Source organism: Eubalaena glacialis, chromosome 17 (genome assembly GCF_028564815.1).
Source record: "Eubalaena glacialis isolate mEubGla1 chromosome 17, mEubGla1.1.hap2.+ XY, whole genome shotgun sequence".
NCBI lineage: Eukaryota > Metazoa > Chordata > Mammalia > Artiodactyla > Balaenidae > Eubalaena > Eubalaena glacialis.
The window spans coordinates 76,969,933-76,986,839 of record NC_083732.1 but is presented as its reverse complement, the minus strand read 5'-3'; the positions used below and the strand labels follow the sequence as shown (position 1 = coordinate 76,986,839).

Sequence of the window (16,907 nt, the reverse complement as noted above, 5' to 3'; positions counted from 1 at the left end):
ATATACTCATGCCATAAGAGGAATTGCACGAGTGCTGTAAGAGATGCCCAGTTACACTTCTAGAACAAATGATTCTATAATTCAGGGTTAGTGAATTATAAAAGACAGGAAGATTAAATTAGAATAGTTAGGGCAAATCATGCAATGTCTTGAGCTCCAAGTTAGAGAGCCTGTGCTACTTTTAGAGATCAGTGGGTTACCATCCATTAAGGCATCATAGAATAATGGTTAAAAGAGCACAGATCCAACAATAAAACGTTTAAATAAATCATGATATGTACAAATAAAGGAACACCTTGAAGCCATTAACATAAGCGGTAGAAGAATAACTAGTGGCTTGAAAAGGATTTATCATACTATCTGCATAGAAAAGTCAAATTATAAAGCAATATATCCAGTATGATCCCAATTTTGTATCAGAAACAAAATATAGAAAAAAGCTGGAAAGACAAGCTCAGCAATTTCTTCCTGGTTATTTCAGAGTATAGGGATTATGAGGGATTTCATTTTCTTCTCTGTGTTTTGCTTTCTTTTTTCCATTTTTTCAACTGAGCACTTAATACACCCCTAATTGTTCAGTATCTGGATTGTTTCCAATTTCCATTATTGGATGTAATGGTTTGCTGAACATCCTTGTACATAAATATTTGTATGTGTACCTGTCCATTCATGTTAAGTGGAATTTGGGATCATGAGGTATGCCCACAGGACACATGTTAGTTTGGTATTTAAATTTTTTACTTAAAAAATAAAAAATACATGGACTCTGGAGCCCGACTCCCTATGTTTGAACGTGAACTCCACTGCTTCCTAGACTGTAACCTCCAGAGAGTTACATTAGTTTTCTGTGCCTCATTTCACTCTTTTTAAAATGAGGATATTAACTGTACCCTCCTCATGGGGTTGCTGGGAAGATTAGATGCATTAATTCCTATAAAGGCTTACAGCAGTGCCCGGCATATGGTGAGTGCTCAATAAATGTTAGAAATCATGGATTTTTATTGTTGATAATACAATAACAAGTTTTCTTAGTTTGTTTTTCCCTGGTGCTTTTTTTGGGGGGGGGTGGTGGGTTCATTTAATCTTTTCTATTAGGACAGTATCTCATACCTGCCAATTAATCTTCTACTCTCATAATTTCTTCCTATAACCACTTTAGAAAATGCTTTTTAAGGATAATCCCAGGTCACAGCATACAAACCCTTTGTTTTTCTGCTCTTGATATGAAAACTTATTTTTTAAATATTCTTTCAACTATCCAAACACTAGTCACAACATATTTTGGCATGGAAGTTAGTTAGGATGTAGTTCTACAATGTCAAAATCAATTTTGAAAGAACAGTGGGGTCCCTAAAGGATTTCAAGCTTCACTTTTCAAGGGAATATTACAGCTCGAACAAGCATTTGTTCCCAACATTTCCCTCTGGGGCCTTACTGAGATATCAGATGAAAGCAAGAGAAGGGGTCTTTTTTAAAAAGTAGAAGACGCTCCTGCCAGAAGCAATTACTTAGCACGGAAGAACACATCCTTTAAAATTTGGGGGTTTTGTAGAGCATAAGCCTATCACATAAAATGTTCCGTTAAACAAAGCCTTCCTTGCAACGTGAAGCTCCTTTAGAATCCAAACTACTCTATACGGTGGCAAAAGAAATAAGCCCTTTCCAGAATCCTTTGCACTTTCCTCCCTACATATCTGTAACTGATAGAAAAATAATACGTATGCCTCACAGGAAAGGAGTACTGCAAACAGGATACCTGGTGTTTAGACGCGCTCTGCTGCTAATTACATGGGTGACATTGCACTAACAGTTACAATATAACTTCTCTGAATTTCAATTTTCTATCTGTAGAAATGAGGCATAGAATCAGCTGATTTCCAAGTTCCTTTTGGTCCAACATTCTAACTTGCTTTTCCTTCTTTTGTCATTTCCTTCCAGACTTGGCTCAGAGTTAGGAATGCATTAAATATTACAGCAGAATTCCCCTCAGCGCTTGGAGAGTGAGGGTGAAAATTCCTAGGCTAATATTTTCTTCCTTAACACACAACCCATATTTATAAGAACCTATTAGGCGTCAGATACCGTTCTGCGGTGGAGACACATTATGCGCAAAATAGAAACAGTCGAAGTCCTTTGAAGTTTACCATAGCTCAGACAGTTAAGCAAGGGATGACAATTAAATTTGATAGGTGCTCTAACTTCGAGGATAGCCAGCTTTGAGATGCTGTGATTTTAAAGCTGGAGCAACAGGAGAGAAGATTCTAATTGTACTGATGTGTCAGTTTCTTCAGTCAACCCTCCCTGGCCCTTCTCAAAATCTTTAGTCCAGACTAAGGAGATGTTCCTCCTCAGGGCCCCCACAGCACCTGTGCTTACTGCCATCTGATCCTTCAATACATTGCTTTGAAAAGGTCTGTGGATCTGTGTCTACCCCAATAGACTGCAAGGACGTCAAGAAGTAGGACGATTTTAATTTCATTTCATTCCTCCACCTACTTTAGCACATAGCACAGTTCTTGATGCCTAGTTGGGGACCAGAAAACGTTTGTTGACAAGAATTAAGAAGTAATCCACTTACCATTTGAGAAAAGCTGTGATAGGTGGTGGGACTCAGGATCTAATTAGAGTCTGATCAGCCCAGGAGTCAAGATCCATCTCTGGCCAACATAATACCGTCTTACATAGAAAATGTCCAAATAAAGGTAATTCTTTATCTTCATTCTCATGTACAGTTTTCTTTTACTGCTCATGTATCTGTAACTTCCACGTTTAAAAAGCCATCCGGGAGCATGACATTAGCAAAGCTCTATGATTTCTCTGCAAGAGGTGAACACATGTACACACAGAGTAACTTGACATTTCTCTGGCTTTTTCTGTTCAATATTGGGGTCTTATCAGCAAGTGGTCCCTAACTCTCATCTCAGGGTGCACGTTTCTAATAAACTCAATAAAAGTCCAAAATTAACAAAAGTATTTTAATACAGCTCTAAAGCATTGGCACCACTGTGCTGATTGTCTAAAAGCGGAAAAGCAGCATTCTGATGAAGTTCTGGGGTACCCCTGCCAGGCAACCTCTTTTGCCAGCTTGAATCAGAAGAAAAACTTTCTGAGTGTACAGCTGGCTTGTTGTCTGGGGATCTGCGGGTGAGTTATCAGCTAACACCTTTGCGTCCTCCGTTACCTGGCCCTGATCCATCTTTCCTCCTTTTATTTCTTCAGCTCCTCCTTGCTCTCGCTAAGCTGAGTCTCTTTGTTCTCTCTGAAAGCCCAGCTCTCTTCCACCTCCTTGGCTTTGCATGGAATGAACTTCTGGCATCAACACTCTTCCACTTTCTAAACCATCTTCACTTATTCAAATCTTTCTCGTTTCCAAGGTCCAAATCACATAGCAAATGCTCCAAAATGTCTTTTCTGATTGCTCCAGCTTAATATAGCCTTTCCCTCCTCTGAGCTTTATATGGAACCCTCTATTTATACATATTCTTCTTATAACTTCCTGCCTGGTGTTCTGGGAATTCATGGACTGGCCTTATCTTCCCTGCTAGCTGCAGGCTCACTGAAGGATGATTCATTGCTGTATATTCCCAGCACCCAGTCCATAGCGGATGCTCCACACATTTGAGACTGTAGCGTGGATTGGTACTCCCACTCTTGGATTTCTCATCCTTCAAAATAATAGACGAAACTGGTGTTTGAAAGGAGTGAGGGAAAACTGAGAGACTTGGTGGCTATAGAGCTTCCTCAAGTTGCATCCTTTGTTCTCTCTGGTCTGCACTCAAGGTAGGCTGATTCTTGGATGGAAAGCATTCAATTCCAAGGAAACAGTGTGAAAGAAGGCATAAAGATGTGAGGAAGCATTGACTCCTGTAAACTGTGGAGTGACTTGAATGCAGAGTCCACAGTGGAAAAGGAGATGTAACTGGAAAGGTGGAGAAATCTTCAGATGGAGAGCTACCCAAGGATGTTAAGCATGTGTGCAAGATGACCCTGAATGTGGTTTGATTAAAGACTAGGAAGGGGCAGGGCAACCAGCTAAGGGAAAGTTCATTGCGATTCATTGACTATACAATTTCTTTTGATTTACCCTGGGGTGGAAGAAGAAGAAATGGTAAATTTGGAGAGCATGCAAACACCTTTTTTACAATTAAAAAAACTTGCAAAAAACAAATGAGCTAACTGTACACGGAAGCCTTCAGAAAACCAAGGCAACACACAAATGTAAGATATGCATTTCCCCAGGCTAAGGGAAGAAGGCAGCTTCAAATTAAGCTCTGTTTCCAGGCACATCATATTTATTCATTTTATTTGCACAGTGATTTACACCTATTTTTATTTGAAACATCCATTGTTCCCTAGAAAATGAGGAAGACAAGGGTACGACGGAAGCTGGCTGAGCTAAGTAAGAGAGAGGAGCAAAGCACAGACCATTACATTCAAAAATGTACTTTAAACTAACACAACATTGTAAATCGACTATACTCCCATAAAAAAATTTTTAATGTATTTTAAAGTAAAAAAATCCAAAACATATTTTTTTCTTTTAACTCTTCATGCTCATGTGTCTTTGGGTAAATTTTGGTTCATTTCCGTCCTGGGATTAATGGCTGAATTCAAAGTAAATAACTAGTGTTCACTGAGAAAGGTATTTCCCTTCATCTTAGTTCCTTTTTTCTTCTGTTTTGGATATTCTGCTTTCTTGTGGCTGCCATTTTGAGAGTTCTAAAAATACTATGTAAAGAGAGATGATAAGTGGAGAGAAATTCGAGGGGAGGAAGGAACTCAGAGTCGGTTACCTTGAATTGTGCCCTTCTTCCCTCTCCACTGGGCAGAGCACTTGATGAAGAGCCACAGGACCGACATTCTTGTCCAGGGTCTTTTATGAATTCTCTAAAGTCCATTTTCCTATATGATAAGTGGGATTAACAATAATAACAGCTAACCTTTAGAACCCGTTGCTCTATAATATATCTCGGGGGCCAGCAGCTATAGTTTGTAGACCAAATCAACAAATCCAGCACACCACTTGTATAGCCAAGAGCTAAGAATGATTTTTACATTTTAAATGATGGGGAGGGGGAAATCAAAATAATAATGATGTTTTGTGACAGGTGAAAATGATGTGAAATCTAATTTTGGTGTCCATAAATAAAATTGTATTAGCATACAGACACAACCATCATTTATCTATTGTCTACAATGCGTGCCACATTGTCTTACTTAGTTCAGGCTGCTATAACAAAATACCATAGACCAGTGACTTAACAGAAATTTATTTCCCAAGGTTCTGGAGACCAGGAAGTTCAAGATCAAGGTGCTGGCAGATTCAGTGTCTGGCGAGAACCCTCTTCCTGGTTCGTATACAGCTGTCTTCTCGCTGTGTCCTTACATGGTGAAGAGCAGAGAGAGATTAATTCTTTGTCTTCTTATAGGGGCACTAATTCCATCATGTGGGCCCCATACTCATGACCTCATCTAAACCTAATTACCTCCCAAAGGCCCCACCTCCAAATACCGTCACATTGGGCGTTTAGGGTCTCAACATATGAATGTTGGAGAGACACAAATATGCAGGTCGTGACACACTGCAATGGGAGAGTTCAGTAGCTACAACAGAGACCACATGGCCTGCAAAACCTAACGCATTGACTATCTGATCCTTTACAGAAAATGTTTGCTGACACCTGCTCTATGCTTTCCACAGTCCTACAAGTGAGTTTCCCCCATTTTCCCATTTTACAGGTGAGGAGACTAGGAAACAGAGTGATTTCTCTAGTTAACTATTACACAGGTAGGAAGTGGACTCAGAATCCATACCACCCAGGTAGTCAGACTCCAAAATGTTCATTCTCCTACTCTATATAATGCTGTCTTCCTACTCTTCTGTGTTGTTCCCCAAAGCAATCATTCAAAATCCCTTGAATGAGTTTGAAGTTGAAGTCCATGGCCTCTGAGAAGTCTTTCTCCACTACTTCAGTCTCTATGACTCGTTTTCTCGTCCTAAATTTCCATATCACTTTTGGTTCCATTCTTGGTGGCTCCTAGCCACCCACTTCAGTCACTGTGTTCCTCTCCCAGTAGATTGTGAAACCCATTGAGAACAGGTGATGTGCCTTTATTCTTACACCCCTGCCATTAGCACAGTGCTGACTTGTGACAGGAGCTCGAAAACTGTGAGTTGATTGAACAAATGGGACTTAATAGGTGAGCGTGACTCTTCTCCCCTCTACTGAAGTAAGATCATTTAGGACAGGGATCAAAACCTCAGCTTCCTATGTTTCTCCCCACAGGGAAGAGAACAATTCTAGTTCCCAATGGTCCACTATTAGAGAGTCCCTGCACTGATTGAAAATGAAATTAAAGATGTTATAACCCTCGTTTACTGACAAAGATGTTTGACCCAATCCACTGAGAGGGATTGCCTGCTTTGGGGCCATTTCAGGGTTTTCTTCTCAGTTCATCCTTCCTATTGCTAGCCGGGTCATTTCTCTTCTCTCTTCAAGAGCCCTTATTGACTCACGATTATCTACAGAATCAAGTCCAGTTTCCTCAGCTCGGCATTCAGAATCCTCGTGTGTTTGAGCCCAACCAACTCTCCAGCTACGTCTTTCCCTCTGTTTTCCCACATCCTAGATTCCTCAACATTCCCCAAACCGCTATCCTCATCCTATGACCATGTCTTTTGACCATGCTGTTTCTCACCCACACGTGTCCATCCACCAATATCTTCAAATGCTAAATGCCATGTTGAAATGCCACCTCCTTGAGGACAAGGAATATGCCTCAGTCATCTCCACTTGTCCTATAGTGTCCTTAACCCAGCAGCTGCACACAGTAAGTGCTCAATATTGGCTTGTTTGCTGCTAGGTTCCAATCCTTTATCCATCTACCTGATCTCACCTGGATCCTTTATGGCTAGATAGGGGTAGGGGCACCGTGTGAGGGCAGGGAAAGGAGCAAAGGCTTCTGTGTCTTCCTCAGGCTCATTCACTCATTTCACCCAGCACTTATTAAGCACCTACAATGTGCCAGGCAACATGCTGAAAAGTTTACATTTATTATCATTCTATCACTTACATTCCCATGTGATAGGTACTATTATTAGTTTCATTAGGCAAAAAAAGAGAAACCTGGGCTCAGAGAGGTGGTACAATTTGCCCAAGGTCACACAGCAAATTTATGTCTGATCATAGAACAAAACCTATGGTCTTTCCATTATATGTCATCACCCTAAGACAAAAACCCTGACAGCAAGGAGCTCATAGACTTAGAGAGGATGTGAGTTTTATAGCCTGTTCATTGATATATTCATCCATTCATTCTACAAATATCGCACCAGGCATCAGGAACACAGCTGTGAAGAGCAAGCAGGGGTCCTTCCATCTTGGACATTACATTAAGTGGGAGATGCGCAATAAACAAATAAAGAAATAAACAAAATAATTATAGACTTTGATAAGTGCTATGATGAAGGCCACCATTGGCGGTAGACTTAGGGCAAGGTTCTTTGAGGAACAGACGTTAAACTGGAGACCTCAAGAATGAGAATGAGATTCGTAATGGGCCAGGAGGAGAGCTTTCAAAGTAGCGAGAACAGCTAGCGCAAAGGCCCTGAGACTTGCAATACAGTGGGCTTATTCGCAAAACAGAAAGGAGGCCAGTGTGGCCGAGCAAGAGAGATGGGGGTGATGCCAGGTGAAGTTGGAGGGCTGGAAAACTGCCATGTGACTCCATGTTGTAGAAAGAAGCCGTCCATCCGATGTGATCATAAGCACTTTGTGAATGGTAAACACCCCACAAAGGTAACTGATTAGTACAGTTCTAAAGACTCGAATCCTGGTGTGTCATTCATCACGTTTTTAGATTTTAGAGACGTAATGTAGTGAGTATAGAGAAGTTATGAAATACCTTAGCAGGGACTAGAGTATACCCCATAACCAAACACATTAATATTTCTGCAGTGAAGCATGTGAATACCCACACTAAGTGGGATAAATGAAGGGTACAGATAACTTCGTGGCAATTCAAGGCAAATGTTACTGCCAAATAAGTGTGTCAGCTCAGTTTTTACCCAAAATGGGTTATAAAATTTTGCATTTCACCGTATATTAGATTTCAAGGTTATACATAAGGGACGGTGAATTGGTGTCTGTCTCATCCCTGCTCTTCTCTTTTCCTCTCTCTGCCAGAAATGCTCCCTGCACAGCTGCTTGGGTCCTTACCCACCTTGTTAATCTTCAAAGCCCAGGTCAGGTGCCACCTCTGAGAAGCCACTCCTGCACCCCGTTCCCAGGGGAAGTTAATTTTTCTGGCTCCTAGCTTCTTCTGTACATTGCGCGAATAGCTGTTGCCTTGTCAAGCTGTACCGTAAGCCTGTATCTATAGCACTGAGCCCTTGAGGGCAGCAAACACGTCTCACTCACCCTTAGTCTCAAGACTGAGTACGATGCTCCACTCAAGATGTCGTTCAAACGTTGCCTGCCAAATTGAGCTCACTGACCTTCCACCAGCTCTCCCTTCCTTGGGCATAATTCTTCATCAAGAGCGTCCACACACTCTCTGTTTTATCTGGATAAGACAACTGCCTTGACTTACTCAAAAATTTGGCTGCTTCACTCAATAAATCTTTTTTCCCATTCAATTTCCAGCCCAATGTGGGTCAGCAGCGTCTTCTTCTCTTTGTGGTTATTTAGAGACCCTGGCTCCTTTATTCAGTGGCTCTGACATTTTCTAGGACCTTGGGGTTTCCACTGGACCCTCTGCATCCAACCAGCAGGCAAAGGATGGGAGAGAACATGAGAATATCCTGGCAGGGACGACAGATCTGAAAGCAAGCGGTATTCGCCATTTCTGCCCATTTGCTATTGGCTGTAACTTGATTACACAACCACACCTAACTATAAAGGAGGCAGGAAATTTCATCCAGTGCTATGCTCAGAAGGAAGAGGAAGAGGTTTAGGGAGTGTCTGGCTAGTCTCTGCCACAATCTCCATCAACACAACTTATTTTTCAATGGGAAAAGTAACCTATTTTCCATCGAAAGAAGGCAACCACTGTGCAAACATCTAATAAACAACCATTTTCTTTGACTCTAGAGTGCCAATTCTGGTGCAGTCCCTCAGAGATCACCCAAGCAGTATCCCATGATGATGACATATTTCAAGAATGCTGTACGTTCAGCAAACCCTACAGACACTTCCAATGCCTCCGTCTCATCATCTGTGGATTACCTCCTTAGAATTCTTCCCTTCTATCTTACATCTTTTTGGATGATCTGCTTCTTGTCCAAACCCTTTGGATAACTGGGTCCATTTGGTCAGACTGGAAGGCAGAGGAGCAAACTGACCTCAATGACCTTTCCCATCTAAAAGAGTGACGGATGTGTAAAGAGGCAGAAAACATATGAAACCCAAGAGAGTAAATCATAATTCATTGAGGAGGTAAAACAAAGGCAGTTCATGTGACTTATTCACATACAGATTTTTTTTTAATTGTCAAATGAGGAACTCTACAAACCTGGGTGGGGTTTTCAACATGATTGGTCTAGCTGAAACAGAGGGGGAAGTGAAAGTCAAGGGACAGAATGGAACATTGATTTGGGGTACAAACCCTACACTATCACAAATGTTTGGGTTTGTTTTTCAAACTCCTTAAGATCTGTGTTGCAAAGAGAAAACCTCTGACAATCTGGTGGGTGGCCATGAAAATGTACTGCTCAACTCTTCCGCGATGAGAAGCATAGTTGACTAAATGCGCTGTTGCTGGGCCCACTACTGCGTTCGTGCCACGACCACACCCCCCCAAAGGATGCTCCCTGCAAATGACTGAGGATGGCAAGGGGACTAGCCCTAGCCCATTTCTGCAGGACAGAGAACTGCTGTCATGGGCAGTTTGGGCTCAAGGACTCCCACTGGCTAGCCAAATACTAGATTTTAGATGTGCACTCCGATGTGAGATTCTTTCTCCCCAATTCCTCCTTCCCCTTCTCCTTTCACAGGTGTGAGACCTGCACTGGGGTCTGAAAGCTCTCCCTGCCTCCTTCTACTTCCTCCTCTTTCTTCACAGGTGTTTCCTCCAACAAATCTCTTGGGCATTTCTTCCTGTCCTAGTGTATGCTTCTCAGAAACCAAACTTCCACATTAGTCCATTCAGATTTCCAGGTGATCCAGTCAGAGATATTTTTTAATAGCTCCTCTTACATTTAGTGTGAATTTTATCCAGAAAGTTGGAAAGAACTGATCATAGAAAGACAAGTGTTCTCATAGTCCTTGACCCAAGGAATTTCTGGCATCTGAAGAAACTCTCCTCTCAGACCCCACTGAGTAACAGTAATAATAGTTACCACAACAAAATCCTCTCATCTTCACTCTGCAATAACCAGCTAAATTATATGGGTGGGTACCAAATTCTCACTTTAGAGGTCAGAGGTCCTAGAATGCTGAGGTGACTTGATGAAGTGACCACGTGTTAGTGGAGAGCATGGTGAAGACTGACATCGTCCAGCCCCTGGTCCTCTATGTCTTCCATGCTGCCACATTACATAACTCCATCTTTCACACCCAACTGCAGGACGGAATCAACTCAGGAAACCTGAAGTAGTCATTTGACTGACATGATTAGCCAACTCAACCTAAAGAAACTCATTTACTCAAAACAAATAGACACCAATTCCATGGGTATTTTTTAACCACCCTTAGTTGACTGGTCAGAGTCACTTTCAGCAACTCGAAAGTCCCCATCAGGTTCTGAATATAATCCCAGTGTCCAGAACCATGCCAACAATACAGATGTATTCTTTGCCTCACAATTATTGGACTGACATTGGGGTTTCCCAAATAGCAATATCTGTTTTTCGAATATGACAAATTTACAGCTGTCTTTGTAAAAGCTGCTCATTCCAATGGCAGACTGAAGACCATAACATGTTGGCAAAAGCAATTACAGATAGCATTTATTGCACCCGTACTTTGCTGCAAACACTGTGCCAGAACAACCCTCAATTACTGCCCCATTTTGCAAATGAGAAAATTGAGGCTTGGAGATATTAAGCAACTTACCCAGTGAGTCACAGCTAATAAGTGATAGAGATCAGATTCAAGTGAGATTAGACAATCACTCTATCATTCTATCTCCTTCCCAAGAATACTCTAGAATCAAGCATTCAAGCATAAAAGTGCCCATTTTGACCCAATAATGGGGGCAAACAAGACTGAAATCATGAAAAATCCAGGAGAATCACCTACTTAAAAGAAAATATTTTCTACGGCTTCATTCAAACTGGATGAACTAAGTGATGCCTAGAGAGGGTGTTTAGACATTTTGAGCTATGAGCTCAGTGGAAGAGGTTTATAATTATCTCATTAAATGCTTAATAAACTAATGCTTCCAAGGTGCTTGGTGACTTCAAACCATCTCTCTGTAATATTTTCTGCAGATCTCTGTGATTTTGTTGACATTCTAATAGATGAGCTTGAAAAGCCATAGGAAACTGCCCAGAGAGAAGATGAAAGAGAACAAGGTACCTTGATTTTTCATTTTGCTGAGAATGGTCTTGGTCACGCCTGTGCAAGCAGGCCTTGAATATACCTTCCAGTCCTCTCCTTGACCACAATGATCAACCCACACCAAAGGCTGCAAATGAACACTGTGATAGGTCAGATTCATTTCTTACCATGTTACCAAATTTAGGAAGGCTCATCTTCAGACAGGAAGAATAGCTCCAGGACAGCCAGACTCAGACAAATGAGGAAACCAGAATAAATGAGAAAAAAGGACAATCTAGTCAATATATTCATCCATTACTTTATTCATTCCCCAACAAATATATATTGAGTGCCTGTTTTAGGTCAGGCACTGGGTTAGGAACTGTGAACAAAGCAGACATGTTCTCTAGCCATGAGAAGGAAAGAGAGATGTCAAAGGAAGTACTGCCTGCCCCATGGCCATGACCCTTTCCTTGTTCCAGCCCCAGTGGATGAATCACGATTCTCTACAGCTAATCATAGTAACTGCACTCCCCTTGCCGGAGACGGGTTTGGGGCTGGACATGTGACATACTTCTGGTCAATGGCACGTAAGGAGGAGGCCTTCTTGGAAAGATTCCCTCCCTAATACATGAAAGGAGCCCTTTTCGCACACATTCCCTCCTTTCTTATCTGAAATGATGTCTTAAGAAGACATGATGCTTGAAGCTGAGGCAGCCATGTTGCAACCATGAGGAGAGTCATTGCCAAAACTCTAAGGACGGAAGAACAGAAAGATGTGCAGCACGTGGGCCCTCGGTGACGTGCATCAGAGTCTAGCAAACATGTGATCAGCTCAGACGGGCTTAATCCTTCTTAGGATGTGTGGCGTGTCATGTTTTATACATAATTACAATAAAGAAACATGAAAACCTGTAGCATCCATTTATTCCAGCTCTATTTTGTGCCAGGTGATGGATAAGATGCTTTTCACAATATCTTTTTTCATCGGCACAACAGAGGTGAGCTGATGCTCACAGGAAAAAGGTGAGACAGCCACCTCCTACTTATCCACAGCAGCTGCAATTTTTAATCTCTAGCATCCCTTCCCCCCTTCTTCTGTTAACAGCACCTCAGTTTTCCATGTAGTTCTGGATGAACCATCAATCATGGTATCCTGGTCCCTCTCCCACATACCTGACACTTAGTAAGGCCTAAAAAACTACTAACGGTCTCTCTAAAGCAGACTTATCTTGTTTTCTTGACCCCATTTTATATATGTTTATATATAAAAAATCTGTCCTCTTCCAAAGACTTGACTAATTTTTTTTAAAGTGGATCATTTCTTTCATATCTTTTCTGGGAAACCACTTATTCTAAATAGATTTGCTATATAACAAAGTTTCTACTTGAGAGACAAGTAAAGTTCCAGTCTCCCAAATTCCAAGTTTTCTCGCCACAGACTAGCTCTGGAGGTAGGTAAAGAAGGTACACCATTACCAGGGAAAAAGGAGTTAGAGAGGAAATATGTGGGGAGACTCTCACCACTCACACTTGTTAGAGAAATATTGTAAACAAACACAAACTCTGAAAACACAGATTTCCCTGAAAGTACACTGTCACTGCCAGGAAAATGTTGCACGTGTTTAACACTGGAAAGAAATGCAGAGATAAGCTTTGCCTAGAAAGTTCACGTATATTTGCAATCTGTTGATGTGGCTTACTATGAACTTTTAGATTCACACTGCTCGGGCTGTATGGTGCAGAGGCTGGCAAACTATAACTCGAGGGCCAATCTGGCCTATCACTTGTTTTTGCTAATATGGTTTTATTGGACCACAGCCAAGCCCACCTGTTTAGATATTGTTTATGGCTGTTTTTACACCACGATGGCAGAGTTGAGTCTTTGTGACAGAGATCATTTGTCCTGCTAAGCCTAAAATATTTACTCTCTGGCCCTTTATAGGAAAAGATTGCCCATCACTGGTCTAGTTTAACAATATCAGCGATGATGATCAGTTATTGAACATCTGCACTGATCACCACATTTTGGTCTCAGAACCTCTGAAACAGATACCCAGTCTCATTTTCCCAAAAAGGAAGCAAAATGAAGCATAGAGACCTTTAGCAACCTACAGAAAAGCAACACAGACAAAGCAAGGACTCAAGCCTAGACACGTACATTCATTTACTAATATTTGTTGATCAACTGCTATGTGCTGGGCATGCACCAAGTGCAGAGAACACAGTGGTAAAAAGAAAAAACACTGCATCACTGCATTGGGAATTCCCTGGCAGTCCAGTGGTTAGGACTCGGTGCTTTCACTGCCTGGGCCTGGGTCAGGGAACTAAGATCCCACAAGCTGCATGGTGCGGACAAAAAAAGTGCATACTACATATGATTACCAGTTGTATGAGAAAAGCTGTGAGAGAAAAGTATAGGGTAAAGGGTATTAGAGAAAGAAAAGTGGGGGTCAAGTGTAAGTAGGAGGCGGGGGGGGGGGTTCGTCCCTTAGGCTGCATTTCCAAGATAGCAGAGCCTGCAGTAAAGCTTACTTGCAAAGGCTTTATTGGGAGGTGGAGTCCAGGCCAGCAAGGCAAGGAATGAGGGAAAGCAGATGCAAGGTGATGTTTACCAAGCTGGCACCAGCCTTGCAAGAAAGTACAGCCAATGGCTCAGACGATGGGCCAGATGGGAAAACTTGGACAGCTTGTCCAGGAGAAGGAAGGGAGAGAGATTTATCTATTGGCTCCTTCCCATCTCCTGCCTTCCCTGAGGAAGGCTGAGACAGCCTGAGGTGTTAGGAGGCCAGGTGATACTCAGGAAGTTGGACTGCCCATCAAGAAAGCCGCCCCAGCACAGAAGATCAGAAGAGGCTTAGAAAATCTAGGAGACCCACAAAATGGATCAGTCAGGGGCCAAGGTCAGGGAGCCTCTCTGAGGAAGTGATGTTTCCACTTGAAACTTGAGAAATGAAGTGAATGAATGGAAGGAAACGTTATAAAGGCTGAGGTGAAAGGAAGTGCAAAGGTCCTGAGGCAGGAGAGAGATGGGCATATTTGGGAAACTGAAAAAGACTTGGGGCTCAGAAGTTCCACTCCACAGATCCATATGCCTGCTCTACCATTTACTAGCTGTGTGACCTGGGGAAGTTTCTGAACCTCTCTGAGCTTCTGTTTCCTTACCTGTAAAACGGAGATCATACTTGTTCCTATTTCAGAGAGAGATCGTAGGATTAAACTAAACATCATGCGTTTAAGTATTTAACACAGTGTCAGGCTCATAAAAGGCAAACAGTAATGCTAGCCATTGTTTTTTATTATTATTAATACTATTACTGTTATTACTTACTCTGACCTATTGAATTAAAATAGCTGGAGATGGGCCCTGGAATTGGCATGCTTAGAAAACCCCTGTGATGATTTGTATTACAATTCAGTCTTCTGTAAAAGGTTTGTGCATACAAACCCTTGCCACACCTCCCTGCAGGGCCAGTGAATTTCTCAATTCTTTTGTTCGGTTTGGCCCATTGGATTTCTTTGGCCAGTGGACCGTGAGCCACACCCTGCAAAAGTCTAAGGTGACTGCATACCTGAGGTTGCTTTCTTAGACTCTTGCCTTCTGCCAGAACTGCCCATTGTGCTTTGGGACTGTTCCTTCCAATGCAGTCACAGATCAGAAAAGCCTATGGAGGACTTCCCTGGTGGCAAAGTGGTTAAGAATCCGCCTGCCAATGCAGGGGACACGGGTTCGAGCCCTGGTCCGGGAAGATCTCACATGCTGCAGAGCAACTAAGCCTGTGCGCCACAACTACTGAGCCTGCACTCTAGAGCCCGCGAGCCACAACTACTGAGCCCAAATGCCACAACTACTGAAGCCCACGCACCTAGAGCCCGTGCTCTGCAACAAGAGAAGCCACCGCAATGAGAAGCATGTGCACAGCAACGAAGAGGAGCCCCCGCTCAGCGCAACTAGGGAAAGCCCGCGTGCAGCAACGAAGACCCAATGCAGCCAAAAATAATAAATAAATAAATAAAGCAGAAACGAACAAAACCCTATGGAACTGACCCATAGTCAACACACAGCCTGAAGCAGAGGCCCTGCTGACTGTAGGCATCACGTAAAATGAAAGGAAAATAAATTTTAGTGATTATAAGCACTGAGATCTAAGGAGTAGGGAGGTTCTTTGTTATGCAGCAAAACTGATAAATACACTCCCTACTGATTCTTTTACACATGAAATTATGAAAATATAAAACACTGAGGCTCCGCTCTGGGCTCTTAGGAGAGCTTCTTTTTTGCAGGGACAGATATCTGTGCAGAGACTCAAGGAGATACACATATGTATTGAGATGGAGGCGTGGGAAATGATAGTATCAGAGAATTAGCTCTCCTGGCTGACATTCAGAAATACCCAGAGCTAACATGAATGCATTCACTCAAATCTCTCCAGGCTCTTTTGTAAAGGGGGCAGCCCCTTCCTAGCTTTGACATACACCCCTCCTTCTGCACATACCACCTGGGTGATTTCTGTTCCCTTCTAGGCATCTTGAGATGGGCATTTTCATTTTCTGCTGACAGCAGAGGGGGTTGGATATGAGTGCCTTTCTAAACTGCCAAATGGATGTTATATTTTTTAGTGTCATCATTAACACTATCATCATCATCATTGTCATCATCATCATCAGGCTTGGCCCACAAATACACCAAGATGTATTTGCTGAGCGTGAATTAGTCTGGGGGATCAGAGTCCTGAGCCCAAGGTCACTGGTGAATCACAACCAAAAGCCCTAGAGAAAAAGAGAACCTGGCAGTGTTTAGGATCTGAAAGGGAACGTCAGCAGAGCTTGCTGACCTGGTATGAACCAAGTATCCTGAGTAGGCACCTCACAAAAACCCACAGAACTTGGCCAGCCTAGAGTCTCCACACTGTCCCACTGACACTCACTGAATGACCACACCCAATGCCTTTCAATGACTCTGCAGGGCACCATGCCACCACCATAGCTAAGATGATCATTCATTCTTTATCAGCAACACCGCAGTTTTGTTTGGTTTTGTTTTTTAATATTTATTTATTTATTTGGCTGTGCCGGGTCTTAGCTGCAGCATGTGGGATCTAGTTCCCAGACTAGGGATCGAACCTGGGCCCCCTGCACTGGGAGCGCAGAGTCTTAACCACTGGACTGTCAGGGAAGTCCCCTCACTGCAGTTTTACAGTCTCTCTACAGTGTTGTGTTTTCAGGTTTTCTTATCTCCTGAGCCTTTTTTACACAATCCCTGTTCTTTTCATTCTTTCCGCTATGCTGTCTAGGCAACTGGCTTTTCTTGCCTGCTTCCATGCATGTCACAGACTGGCACACTCCACAGCGTTTGCTCCAATTAATTCTTTGTTTTGTTTGACTTCTAGCCAACAGCCAGCAACTCCCTGGGTTTTACTCCAGGTT

General features: G+C 42.4%; 1 long non-coding RNA gene across 16 annotated transcripts in view; it reads right to left on the bottom strand.

Annotated features, from left to right (window-relative positions):
• Positions 1-16,907, bottom strand: part of LOC133077459 (uncharacterized) — a 380,931-nt gene that overhangs the window by 31,983 nt on the left and 332,041 nt on the right. For 11 of the 16 annotated variants that reach the window (XR_009697735.1, XR_009697721.1, XR_009697731.1 and 8 more), the window contains 2 exons: positions 3,182-3,665; positions 2,579-2,817 (listed from right to left, as the gene is read on the bottom strand). The exons of 3 other annotated variants lie outside the window; for them this stretch is intronic. This is a non-coding gene — a long non-coding RNA (uncharacterized LOC133077459). The remainder of the gene's footprint in view (positions 1-2,578; positions 2,818-3,181; positions 3,666-16,907) is intronic. 2 more of the 16 variants (XR_009697723.1, XR_009697727.1) reach the window with 1 other exon arrangement.